Genomic DNA, 12,906 nt, shown 5'->3' on the forward strand with positions numbered 1-12,906 from the left:
GGAGGAGGAGGAGGAGGAGGAGGAGGTGGAGGAGGAGGAAGAGGAGGAGGAGGAGGAGGAGGAGGAGGTGGAGGAAGAGAAGGAAGAAGGGTAGAGAGGAAAGGGTGAAGAAGAAGAGGGGCAAGAAGAGGTAGAGGGAGAGGATGAAGAAAAGTGCTTGAGAGAAGAAGGTGAAGAGAAGAGGAGGGAGAAAAGGAAGAGGAGGAAGAAGAGAAAGAGTGGAGAGGAAGAGAAGGAAGAAGACGAGGAGGAAGAGGAGGAAGAAGAGGAAAGGTAGAGGTGAGAAGGTGAATACAGAGAGAGAGAGAGAGAGATGATATAAAAATGAAAGACTGGGGAACAAGAGATGATTCAGTCAGGAGATCCCGTGTTGAATATGATGATGAGGAGGGGACGAGGAGGAGGAGAGATAAAAGAAGAGGGGAGGGAGGCGGAAGACTGGAGAGAAGAGAGAGAGGAAGAGGAGAGGAAGGGTAAGAAACAAAATGTAAGAAAATGAGAAACACGAGGGATAATAATAATAATGATAAAATCATAATAATAATAATGATAATAATAATAATAATAATAGTACGATGAGGAGATGGAGAGGAAGAGAGAGAGGCTGAGGAAATAAGGAGGCGAGATGAGAAGAAAGAGAGAGAAGGGAAGGAAAAGGGGAGGAAAATGAGGTAATGCAGAGAGGAAAATGGAGGAGAGAAGAGGAGATAGGGAAGAAGGGAAGAGGAGAGGAGAGGAGGGGTGAAGAAGGGAAGAGGAGAGGAGAGGAGGGAGAAGAGTAGAGAGGGAGGATTGGGGAGGGGAGGTGGGGTAGAAAGGAGAGTGAGGAGGGGAAGAGGGGAATGAAGAGAAGAGATGGGAGAGGAAAAGAGGAGAATGAGGACAAAAGGAAGGGGGAGGGAGAAGAGAGAAGGGGGGAAAAGGAGGGGATGAAGTGGGGGAGTTAGTGTAATAAGGAAGCTGTAGAAGGGGATGGCTTGGGAGGGGGAGACCGAAATGGGGAGAGGGTGATGGGGAGGGGAGAGAAGGAGGGGTGGGGAGGAGGGAGGGGGGGAAGGATCAGGGTGTGAGGGAAGGGGAAGGAGGTGACACGGGGAGAGAAGAGACGGAATGAAGAGGGGTGAGAGGAAGGGGAGGAGAGGAAGAGAGAGGGGAAGGAATAGAGGGATAAGATTAAAGAGAGGGCACGTTGAGGGGGAAAAAGGGGAAAGAGGAGATGAGATAGGGGAGGGAAGATTAGGGGGGGAAGGTCTGGGGTGAGAGAGGGGGAGAGGGGAGATAGAGGGGTGGGGTGGGATGGGGTAGGGGGTAACTGGAATAGGCTTGTTATAGTAGTGGGTCGCTTGGGAGGAGAGAGATGTTGATAGTGTTAGAGAGAGAGAGAGAGAGAGAGAGAGAGAGAGAGAGAGAGAGAGAGAGCAAAAGAATGATCATGAAAGGAAGATACGACCAAGAAAAGACAAGAGGGACGAAAATCAAGGCCCTACCGGAGGAAAACAGAAAAAAAGCACATCACAAAGGCATAAGCATCTCAAAGGCAACACACACACACAAACACACACACACACACACACACACACACACACACACACACACACACACACACATACACACACACACACACACACACACAGGCTAGACGCACGTGCCTAAACACACACACACGCAAACACACACAAACACACACACGGACAGCGTAAAAAGCAGTGGCACAGCAGACGAAAGCTCAGTGTCCGTCGCGCAGTGAGAGCAGGAGGTTCCGTCTTCTCCCTCTCCGACCATCCCTCTCGTCTCCGCATCTCCTCTATAACCAAAATATTGAAACTACGAGATTTTGAAACAACTAATGGAAACTTTTGTCTGATACATACACAATTTTAATGGATTTTGGTGTGTGGTTCTATTATTTTTTGACGTGGGAAGGAAATTTGGAAAAAGAGTGAGATTGCTGACGGCACTAATGAGGAAAGAGTTGATGCTTGAGTGGCACCTTCTAGCGACAAGCCCTTAAGTGCCAGCCAGTCTACACGTGCTTCGGTAAGAGAGAGAGAGAGAGATAGAGATAGATAGATAGATAGAGATAGATAGATAGATAGATAGAGAGAGAGAGAGAGAGAGAGAGAGAGAGAGAGAGAGAGAGGGTACATTTTCAGTATGAGTGGTGAGTGCTTACGAGGAAAACTTGAAAAGAGAGGGAGAGGCTGCATGTGTGTGTGTGTGTGTGTGTGTGTGTGTGTGTGTGTGTGTGAGAGAGAGAGAGAGAGAGAGAGAGAGAGAGAGAGAGAGAGAGAGAGAGGTAATTGTGCTTGCCTAATCTCTTACTTTCATTCTCTCTAATTTTCTCTTTTAATTTCCGTCTTTATCCCATCCTCTCTCCTTGTCTCCTAGTTCCGTGACAGACTGGAGAGGGGCGCCTTCACGTGGTGGCACTGATATAAGCGGGAGGCTGAACTTCCTGGTTATACAAACGTCCCCTAAATACTTCCTTACCCCCCGGAAGAAGGAATCCTGCAGTCCACCGGGTTTAGATTTAAGATGAGCCTGGGGTTGCTACTACTACTACTACTACTATTACATGACATTTTTATTTTATTATTGCTACCATTTTCTATCATTTGTTCGTTATTATTCAGCCCATCCTTTGGTTGTAATAGAGGCCTGGATGATGATAATGATAATGATGATGGTCGTGGTGGTGGTGATGATGATGATGATGATGCTAATGATGGTGATTGGCCTACATCCCATACCAAAATTACCGAAAGATACGGAAAGATCAGCCATGTTTGATCATCACCACGCCAGAAAACATTGTCCAAAAGTGTGTGCTTGTCCAATCCCACATTCACACTTAAACAAAAATCTTATTGCGTGTTTAGTGCCCCATACTCTGTTCTCTCTAACTCGGCCTAAAACTTCCTTCTCTCCATCTTCAGTGCTGAGCTGTAGCAAGAGATTAATGCCAGAACATATTTCCTTTATGCCGTATGTGCCGCATAACCTGTATAACTTATGGTATTGTTTATTTCTGTGTTTTTGTCTAGACTGATATGCCGATGTGTAAGTGTTCGACGTGTGTGGTAAATGTGGGTTGGTTGATCCGTAGACTTTATAGTGTATCCTCTGTGTTTGACTGTTGGGTTTGCTGATCCGTAGACTTTATTGCATTATCATCTGTGTTAGTGTGTTGGGTTGGTCGATCCGTAGAGTTTATTGAGTATCCTCTGTGTTTGTGTTTTTTGTTGGTTGCTCCGTAGACTTTATTGAGTATCTGTGCGTGTGCGTGTGTGTGTGTGTGTGTGTGTGTGCCTTTTTACTCTCTTTATTTCCCCCTTTTTTGGCTATGGGTTTGTATAGTCAAATATTTTAATTGCCAGAAACAGAAATTAATCTCTAAAAACTGTATATCGCCAAAAAGAGAAAAAAAGCATGAAGGAAATCTGACATCTCTTTATTAAATCTCTCTCGTGCAGATCCCTTGTTAATATCATGTGTCACTCAGTGTAGAGTTAGAATATTTTAATTGAGTGGATTTTTATTTTTTGCTGTTTTTTGGGGGGTGGGGGAGGGTTGATGGTCAGTGTCTGGGTTATAATGGGGAGAATTTATTATTATTATTATTAATATTAATATTATTATTATTATTATTATTAATTATCTTAATTATCATCATCATCACTACTACTAGTACAAGTACTACTACTACTACTACTAGTATTACTAGTACTACTACTAGTACAAGTACTACTACTACCACTACTACTACTGTTACTACCACCACCACTTCTACTACCACCACCACCACCACCACCACAACCACTACTACTACTACTACTACTACTACTAATACCACCACCACTACTACTGCTACCACCACCACCACTACCATTCGCTTCTTCAAAACTCCTCTGATTGTCAAAATGGACTCTTCTAATGGCGAAAATGAGAAACTCTTGGCAAAGCATACACTCCTAATGGCGAAAGTGGGGAGGGAGAGTTGAAAGCGAGAGAGAGAGAGAGAGAGAGAGAGAGAGAGAGAGAGAGGGAGAGAGAGAGAGAGAGAGAAAATGAAAGTGGATGAAAGAATGAAAAAGGTAAAGAGTGGGCTGAAAGGAGGAACTGGAAGAAGAAGGAGGAGGAAGAGAAAGTGGAGGAGGAGGAAGAAGGGAAGGAGGAGGAAGAAGAGAAAGAAGAGGAGCAGGAGAGGTGGAAGAGGAGGAAGAAGAGAAGAAGGAGGAGGAGGATGATATGGAAGTGTGGCGCTGAAAAGGAAGAGAGGAGGAGGAAGAAGAGAGAAGGAGGAAGAGGAGGAGGAGGAGGAGGAGAGGCAAAAAAGAGGGGGGTGGGAGGAGGTATATGTAGCAGAGGGGGGGGAGAAGGAGGAGGAGAGAGGGGAGCTGAAGGAAGAGAGGAGTTTTGACGATGACTGAGTGAAGAGGAGGAGGAGGAGGAGGAGGGGAGGGAAGGAGGGATAGAGAGGAGGAGGAGGAGGAGGGCAGGGAAGGAGGGATAGGGAGGAGGAGGAGGAGGAGGAGGAGGGGAAGGAGGAGGGTTAGGGTGGAGGATTTTCAGGAATTGAGGCAGGATATGAGGGATGAGAGGAGGGAGGGAGGGAGGGAAGGAGAGGGAGGTAAAGACCGTAGGAAGAGGGCAGGAAGAGGGAGGGAGGGAGGGACAAGGAGAGAGATGAGAAGGAAGAGAGAAAGAGGGAGAGTGTGAGAAAGACAAGAGGGCAGGAGGGAGAAGGGGAGAACAGAGAGGGAGTGAAGGGAAGCAGAGGTAGGGAGAAAGGAAAGGAGAGAGAGAGAGAGAGAGAGAGAGAGAGAGAGAGAGAGAGAGAGAGAGAGAGAGAGAGAGATGGGACAAGAGAGAGAGATGAGACAGGAGACAGGGATAAGAACCAGCCGACAAGTTATTACATTTTTTTCCAGGGCGTCGGCCATCGTGTCTCTGTTTATCCTGGAATGAGAAGACGTGTGACGGAGGCGATATTATGGCGGCCATGTTGGTTTAGGGGATACAATCTAATGTTTATTTTGTTTTCATTTTTAGTTCATTTCCAGGTGTGGCTATAGATGGTCTGAGTTTTTTTTCAATAGATATTTTAATAGTTTTTATGGATAACTGGGTTTTATTTGCTGTATTTACCGCGAAATGAGATGTGTGACGGGATATTTTGGACAGGTTGGATGAGGAGGTTCGGCCTATTATATATATATATTTTTTTTTCATGTTTATTTCGGTTTTTGGTTGCAGTTATAGTAGTTGTCAGTTTCTCAGGGTATTTTCTTTCCTTTCTCCTGCAATATTGGGTAATTTCTGTATCATGACATCTTGGAATGAGAAGACGAATGAGGGAGGAATTATTGCGGCCATGTTGGGATGAGGGATACGACATGTTATATAAATTTTGTTTTCATTCTTATTCCCAAATTTTAGGTGTGGCTCAAGCAGTCTACATTTTTTTCTTGTTTTCTTGTGTGTGTGTGTGTGTGTGTGTGTGTGTGTGTGTGTTCAGGAGGATGTACCCATGACTATCTGTGCGTTTAGAAAGGTGCACACGACTCCCAGTGCATGTAGAAAGGATTAGATGACTGTGTGAGCGAATGGAAAGGTGTACATGGCCCTGTGTACGTGTGTTAGGGTGTACATGAGGGTGTGTGTGTACCATTTGGGTGCAGGTCACGCTAACACACTTATTCAAACGAGAGAGCCACCACCAACTCTGTTACTCTACACTTTCTTTTTTTCTTTCTTTTTTCTGACCCCCTATCTCTCTCTCTCTCTCTCTCTCTCTCTCTCTCTCTCTCTCTCTCTCTCTCTCTCTCTCTCTCTCTGTCTTCTGTTTTGTTTTATTGTTTTTCTTTGGTTCTAGTCCCTTGACTTTTCTTTTCCTCTCAGGTTCTTGTTTTTCTACTCTATCTCTTTCCCTCTCTCTCTCTCTCTCTCTCTCTCTCTCTCTCTCTCTCTCTCACTCTCTCGTGGGCTTGCTCCTACTTTTACTGGATTCCTTTTTTCTGCCTCTGGACCCTACCTACTCAAATTTTCTTACTTTCTCTCTTTTCTCTCTCATTTTTCTTTTTCTCTGACTAAATTCTCTTACTCTTTTTGTGTCTTTCTTTCTCTCTATCTTTTTTTTTGTCTAAACTCTCTTCCTCTTTCTGTGCTATTTTCTTTCTCTTTTTTTTCTTTTTGTCTCCCTATATTTTCTTACTACTTGTCTTTTTTTTCTTCTTTTTGTCAACTAAAATTTTTGATCTGTATTTTTTTCTTTATATTTTTCATTTCCTTGTGGTCTGGTGCCAAACGCCTAATGTCAATAGCTTTTCCTCTTATCTCTTTTTCTTCGTCTTTTTATCTTTGCTGTTTTTTTTTAGTTTTGTTAATTAGACTGAGATTCATGGACAGATAGACAAATACCCTGTAAATAAATAAATAAATAATAAATAAATAAATAGGTAAACTAGAGGGGCACTCAGTGGAGCACATCTCTCCGACTCGGGCAACGTAATTTCCAAGCCACTCTTCATAATGGGTTAAGTTTTCACATCACTGATTAGGGTTTCGCAAAAAGTGTTTTCCGGATCCAGAATCTATAATACAATCCGGATCGGTTCCAAAAGTTAATCGATTGTTCCCTGGGACATGGGCTATCTACCCACCAAGTCTGGCTCAAATCTTTCTTTTAGTTCTTGAGTAATCATTCTAACAGACAAACTAACAAAGAAACAAACAAACCAACAAACAGCGGCGATAACGTACTCTTCTTGCTGGAGAGTACAAATATATTAATAAATAAGAAATGACATTGCACTGAGTGGGTAAAGAAACAAAAGACCGGCTTGTATCACACTAGGCTGAGAGAGAGAGAGAGAGAGAGAGAGAGAGAGAGAGAGAGAGAGAGAGAGAGAGAGAGAAGCTGAAGTTAGGTCAGGTCAGGCAAGAAAAAATGTAGGGTATTCAGGGCAGGTGAGGTTAGGCCATGTCAGGCTACGAGGGAGTCTAGGTCATTTCTGGTCAAATAAGGCTGTCATGTCGGGTCAGGAGAGTCTAGGTCATGAGGGTAGGAGGGAGGTGAGGTCAGGAGAGTCTAGGTCATTGCAGGTCAGATAAGGTCAGGAGAGAGGTTAAGTCATGTCAAATTAATAGAGAACCTCCCGTAGTCCTTGTTTGCTTCCTTACAACATTACGGTGGACATAAACATCCGTCTGGCTATACACTTTTGCTTTCACGTATTTTTTTTGCATTCTTAATGCCACTCAGGTACGTGGAACTGGTCATCCTCGCCTAGAATGCAGGTACTGAGTAGCCTAGCCCTTGTCCCCTACGCTTCTAGTGGGGTAGAAAAGGACTGGACGATGGGTGGAATATTGAACTGTCTCGAAACTAACAAACGGTGCTTTATTTAAGGATATAATATGCAGGCTTTCTTCCCTTGGCTTTTTCACACACACACACACACACACACACACACACACACACACACACACACACACACACACACACCGCTCGCTGGTGCAGTGGTAACGTTCCCGCTTGCCAACTGGTGGACGGGAGTTCGCGCCTCGCTCAGGTTGCGAAAAGTTTCACTGACGAAGTGGGTGGTTACTGTCCCCCTTGAGCAAGGGGACGGGTGTGTGCATGTGTGAAGGTCACAGCCTTGCCCTTAGATCGGACTATATGAGCTCTCAGCTCCCTTCCGGGAGGGTAAAAGCTGATGATCACGACCATCAAGTGATCCTGACCGACCCGGTGAAATTACACACCCTGTTCTGGAGAGAGTCGGAAAAAAAGACAATCAGGCGAAGTTGAAATATATATATGAGGTTCTGTCATGCTACTGTGGAAGAGAGGATATAATAGGTTAAATTAAGATTATGTGTAAGGTTATATCCTGTCAGAGGAGGGGCTGGATCAAGTCAAATTAAGCTTTGTGTTAAGTTATACCGGGTCAAATGGGAAGTACTGTCAATTTGCAGGGAAAAAGGGTCATGTTACTTTAGTCCAAATGGCAGAGTGGAGCGACCTGACCTACAGTGCAATGTCAAGCTTGCAATCTCCCTCTCCCCCCCAAAAAAAATAAGAGAAAATGGAAAAAAAAATGAGAGAAAGATAAAAAAGAACGTCGCTTTATCAGTCATGCCAAAATTCGTACAACAATTTTTCCGCGATCGTACGAAGGTCGGAATGGGTGGCGGGTGTTGTAGCAATGGCGTCGCTTCCTGTCGCTCCGTGTTTCATAAATCTCGCGGCTACAAGGAAATATCGCCGCATTTGAAGCACGAAACACGGCAGGGCGAGGCTAGATGAAACGTCCCCCTCTCCCCTCACGGTAATTCTTGGCCGGTGCTCACTTGGGGGTGGGGGAGGGGGAATGTTGTGGATTTTATTTTTTTTTTAGTTTTCACCGTCGAGTGGTCAGTATTTGTTTTTCACTTTTTTTTTTTTTGGCATGTACAGTCAGTTACGAAAGTTCACTCGCCTCTCCTGCCTTTTTTCCTTTTCCTTAGCGATTTATTTTTGGGATATGGGTGGTTGATATCCCTTTGTACGTTATTTATGCAGAGTATGGCGATATTTGAAGAATTTATCTAACGCAGTGGGAGAGTAAGGTGTAATAAGTAAAATAAATCGTCTAGGAGAGGCTTCCCCTAACAGCTGAATAAAATCGTCTGACAATAAGTAATAATAATAATTAATAATAATAATAATAATAACAATAACAATAATAATTTTTAGCTATACGCCCAGTACTCCGGAAACACATCCCGGATATACAGTACATATTTCCGTCCAAGTTATATATAAAACTTTTACTCACCATCTCACCTTCCCCCCCCCTCTCTCTCTCTCTTTCTCGTTAGACACCCTTCCTCCCTACCCCCATCTCTCACTCTCTGTTCGTATTTCTTTCTGTTTATTTACTTACTACACACGCGCTCGCACAATGAGTGTGTGTGTGTGTGTGTGTGTGTGTCACAGGGCAAAGTCAGAATCTGACTGGAGCATCGCTGTGTGTGTACAAAATAACTTAAACAGTTTTGATGTGATTTGGATTAAACAAAGTGGATGAGTTGAGGATCAGCCAAGGGGTTGACCTATTGTTTTTGAGAACAATTGGTCAGAGGTCAAGGGCACACTGCAATATCAACTTAATTCTTTTCACTGTAGATTAAATTTTTGTGCAAGGAGTTAGACTAAAACTGCGGTAAAAACATTCGATTTCGAGAATAATCGGTCAAAGGTCAAGGCCACAGGAAAGGGTCAAAAGTCAAAGGTCAAGGCCACAGGGAAAGGTCAAAAGTCAAAGGTCAAGGCCACATTAAAGGGTCAAAAGTCAAGGCCACAGGGAAAGGTCAAAAGTCAAAGGTCAAGGCCACATTAAAGGGTCAAAAGTCAAAGGTCAAGGCCACAGGGAAAGGTCAAAAGTCAAAGGTCAAGGCGGCAGTGAAAAGTCAAAAATCAAGGTCGCTGGGCAAAATCAACTCAGTCAGCTTTGATCTGACCTGAAGAAAAATTGGTGGAAAGGTTAAGGGTTACACAAGAATGAGGCAATTCGATTTTCAGAGTAATTTTGTTGAAGATCACAGGGCAGAGTCAAATTTTTGGCTCTTAGACCAGTTGATGGGCGCGGGTGTTGCATTCTCTGAGGACTCCTTCTGGTTTTTGATGTGATTCGTTCGGTTTCTATCAAAAGAAAAAAATAATCTGTTGCAACTCACTTGTTTTCCCACCACCAACATGCAAGGGGAAGGGGACTCATAACCGAAGTAGGGGTGATTATCCATACAAGACTCCTAAAACAGAATCACACACACACACACACACACACACACACACACACACACACACACACACACACACACACACACACACACACACACACACACACACACACACACACACGACAATCACAGCTTCATCGCTAAAATCCAGTTGAGTCCTCTGCTGAATGTTAACCGAATAATTTACCTCCCGCTATGAGAAATGAAAATAAAAAGTAAATAAAACAAAAAAGAAGAGTGGGGAGAGGCCAGTATGTACAGTCGGCAGCACATGCACCTGGGACAGCATCAATGTGTGGCAGAAGTCTAGCATTTGGTACACTTGGCAAGCCTGACAAAATCACATGTTTATTGGTGGCGCTGACATCATTGAAGGGAGATGTCAAATAATTGCCGAAATGACCAAGTAACCGTGATGCATGGACGCCGGAAACTGTAAGTCTCACACCGATACTGCCCCGGGTTCGTCCGTAGCCAATTGAGCATTAATAAAAAAAAATAAAAAAATCGCGAAAAACCAATAGAAGTCTGAAAAGCCAAGTCCACAGTTTTATTCAGTGTAAGAGGGACGCCTTCATGTGGTGGCACTGATATGACCGAGCTGCAGTGCTGTCTGGTTATACAAACGTCCCTCAGCTCCCTCCATATCCCCCGAAAGGAGGATGGTGGCAGCTTCAGCCTGCAGTCCACCGGGTTCACGTGTAGATGTTCTTGGGGATGTAACTACTACTATAGTACTACTGCAACTACTACTACTGTTGCTGCGGTTGCTGCTGCTACTACACTTACTACTATTACTACTGGTTACTTTTACTACAGTACAGCTACTACTATAATGCTATTGCCACTACTACTACCACTACTACTACTACTGCTACTACACCTACTACTATTACTGCTGCTACTACTATTATGGTTACTTTTGCTAAACTGCTACAATACTGCTACAACTACTACTACTGCTCAGGAGGAGAAATCAGGTCTGGAGAGGCTAATGGTGTCTGTTCAAACCCCTTCACCATTAACAGTGTCTCCAAAAGTTTAGAGAATAGCGAGAGTAAGGTATAGAAAATGTCACCAGATGAGAAATAAGAATAAAGATAATTTAAAACTAAAATGCGTCACTGCAATCAGAGTTAATAAAAAAGTAAAAAAAAAAAAAAAGCGTCATTGGAATACAGCTAATAACAAAAAAAAGTTAAGATGAGACCCAATAAAAAAGATAATAGATTCACTGAGTTAATGGAAAGAAATAAGTCAAAAATGGAAAAAAAATCACGGAATTCAGTCACTAAAGAATAAGCAGGAGTAAATAAAGAATATAGTAATAAATGCGTTACAGGACTGAACAAATTAATGAAGATAATAAGTAAAGAATAACTTAAAAATAATGCATCACTTTGTTCAAGGGACTAAATTAAAAATGTAATATATGGACAAGGTTGATCGGTGGAGGCCAGTTCAGATCACCTCCTTCTGGCGTCCCTCCTGCAACATCAGGTACTGGCGAAACCGCAGGACCTCATTGTTCACGGCCTCCCTCTCAGCCTCCGTCAGTCTCTCCACGCCCCTCGCCCTTCGTTTCTCTCGCACCAGCTCCTCCTTCACTATCTGCAGGAACATCATCAGGTCTTCGAGTTCGGCCTTGTCCTCCGTCGTCCCAGCTGTGTTATTTTCATCTTCCTCGCCTTCTTCAGTTTCTTCTACCGCTTCTTCTGTGACGGCGAGGAAGATGACGATGATGTATTGGGTGACGAGGACGAAGAGAGAGAAGGTGAGGACGACGAACTCCACGTCTTCGTCTTCAAAGTCGTCGCTGTCGAAGTCACCTAATGTGAGGCGGGCGACGTAAAAGATGGCGCCAGGGACGGTGGAGACAGCATCCAGCGTGGGGCCCATGTGTAGGTGCAGCGCCGCCCCCGCCACGGTCAGCACTATGGGGAAAGCCGAGGCGGTTTGAAGCGTACTGATGATGGCGGAACCCACGCCTGCCACTATCTTTCCAAGCTTGGTGAGAAGGAACCAGTCGAGGGAGAAGACTCGCAATAGGAGGGTTATTATCCACACTATTTCCACCGTTTCATGGCGTCCCTGGATCACCGCCAGACGCCACACGCCATCCCCGGCACCGCCATCGTCCAGGCCCAGCTCTCCACTCACTTCACGGTGGAAGGCGCGCCTCACCAGGGCCAGCAGTGGATGGGCTTGGTGGTGCAACAACAGGTGGGCCGAGGTGGCACACACCAGCACCAGGTCCAGGATCACACACCACGCCTCCCGCCGCCCCTCCCTCACACCCTCTCGCACCCACGCAGCCATGTCCTGGAGGGCTAGCAGGCAGGCCACGGCCATGGCGACGGGCAGGAGGGTGGCGGATCTTGGGAGAATGGGATGGATGTCCAGTGTGATCCACCAGCGGGCCGGCGCCAGCTCCTGCCACACTACCGCCACCGCGCACACTAGATCGTGCTCGGTGTCGTATAGTGTGAATGTAACACTCAGGACGCGAGTGCGAGTGTCCAGCCAACTTCCCCTTTGTAGCTCCCACTAAATTGTGCCAAGTCCACCCTTTTTCCGCGCCTTGCAGGAGGCTACCGGGCCTTGGCAGGGCTGCAGATCGAGCTGGTAACCACCTCCGGGCACATCACACAACAACCCAGGCAGCCTCTCTCCCTCCTCCCCTTTTGTGTAGTTCCAGGCGGCGGCTGTGACCACCGTGCGAGGAGGGGGACGTCTGGGTTATACATCCTGTGTTTCCCAGCGGCAGGGAATACCAAACACAGTAAGTTTTGAGCTGGGGACCCTGACCTACCGCAGCCTCACCCGCCCCACCACCCGCAACCGTGCCTGCTCCGCCCAGTGCTGTCTGAGGTAGGCGAAGAGGTGGGTGTGGAACCATTCGTCCACCTGGCTGTGCTCCAATAACTCCAGGTCTTCTGCGGCGGGAAGGGCAGAGTCCCGAAGCCCCTTCTCCCCCGCCGTCAGCACGTCCCCCGCCACCAGTCTGAGGGTGAGCAGTGGCAGTGAGTACTGGGAGGCACCGGTGAGCACCTTAATGGTGGCGGTGGCCAGGCCCAGGCACAGCACCAGGGCCGCCACTCGCCCCCCCAGACGCCACCG

The sequence above is a fragment of the Coenobita brevimanus genome, chromosome 43 (genome assembly GCF_032717465.1).
Source record: "Coenobita brevimanus isolate Jiangsu-jjx chromosome 43, ASM3271746v2, whole genome shotgun sequence".
Lineage (NCBI taxonomy): Eukaryota > Metazoa > Arthropoda > Malacostraca > Decapoda > Coenobitidae > Coenobita > Coenobita brevimanus.